Below are 1,730 nucleotides of genomic sequence, written 5' to 3' on the forward strand. Positions count from 1 at the left end.
GTCCGTAAACTCTTGTGAAGAAAAGACAACAACAACAATCAACACATTTCTTGAAATTATTCCTCTTCACAGCCACTGTAAAGTCAGGGTTATTGAACAAGAGGATTAATTACGTTTTTAAAACTTCTACCACACACACACACACACACACACACACACACACACACATAGTAGTGCTGATGCTACTTTTAGTTGGTAGCAGTACTACCATAATTGTATTTAATGTGTATTAATTATTCAAATCAACATAATTCTTGTATTATTTTCATCATTGTAAAACAGTACTACCATCCTGTCTGAAATGTTTGAAGACGAAAGGGAAACAGGTGCAGAGGAAATGAGTCAGGCTGACTGCAGCAGGATGAAGACCGAGCTGTCTGCGCCACCTACTGGTCTTTTTCTGGAACACACATGATACACAGAGAATTAATTCTTTAATTAAGACTGGATTACCAACTGTGCCGAGAGGGCAAATACCCAGGGGCAACCAGACCCCCCAAATACCTCAGATTCACTGTGATTTTGTCTTTTCTTTTTCCTAATATTTTTTTAATTATATTACTGAAGTGTGAGATGATAATACAGTTAATAAGGTCAAACAGGAAGTAGAATATTTAATAAATATAGATCTATGTAAAATAAGAAACTTCAGGTCAGTCATCATGTGAGCATCTGGAGGTGATTTATATTCCACACTAATGTACATATAAAAGATTTTCATCTACTCATCTTTATCTCTTCTTTTGTGATCAGTATTGATTTTATACATAGAAATCAATCACAAATCAATATTCATTCTGGCTGTATTATCAGTAAAAAATAATAATAGTTTAATAATATTTTGCAGGGGACATTCTGTGCATATCATAAACGTTGAATTAAAAACAATAAAAAAAATTCAAAAGTAATTATTAAGCACTGGTCTTCAACATGTAGTTTTGAAGCATTGGTTTCAAACACGTGAATGCACCATGGCGTATTTTGCGTTTACGAGGAGACCGTGAAAGCGGCGCACGAATTTTGCGTCTTCTGATTGGTCCGTTAGCCGCTGTTTTGACCACGTGACAGCGAAGATGGCCGCCAGCGACGGGAGTAAAGATGGTACGTGGAAGTTTTAAAGGTGTCAGTGGATTGAACGGAGCTGTTTTGCGGCGGGAGCGGGTTGTTTACCTGTCACTGAAATATTACCGTTACACTCTGTTGTAACCGACCGGAAACAGCTCGTCACTTTGCGATGAAACCAACTTGCTAGCAGTTAGCCGCCTAGCAGGCTAAAGGCAGCTGCTGGCGTGTACTACACGTTAACCTTTTCGTTGCTCGTTAATTAATTTAACTACCACTTTATTCTGAAAATACTATATATAAAAATCAACACCCACCTGTTACAACCTGTGTTTCCGTTATTTAATGAAGGTAACGTCCGTTTCTCCATCTGTTGAACGTTAGCCATCGTTATTCAATATTCAAAACCTTTATTGACATTGTACAAGTTACAGAAACAACGAACTCAAATGCGCTACATCACAGAAACAAACACATAAACATCTGTATATAAAAGACAGTTGATAACAGGTTATTAGTCATCAATAAACAAAACAATGTAAACACAAGATCGCTTTAGTTGCTGCTCTGTTGCTTTCAATCATAGAACATGATCTTCTTCATTAGAGTTTATTTGCTGAGGAATTGTGTTTTTGCTTTAACCAATATCAGATAATACTTTTTTCAAT

Source organism: Seriola lalandi, unplaced genomic scaffold (assembly GCF_002814215.2).
Source record: "Seriola lalandi dorsalis isolate HSWRI2012SDOR001 ecotype SW California unplaced genomic scaffold, Sedor1 jcf7180002054847, whole genome shotgun sequence".
Taxonomy (NCBI): domain Eukaryota; kingdom Metazoa; phylum Chordata; class Actinopteri; order Carangiformes; family Carangidae; genus Seriola; species Seriola lalandi.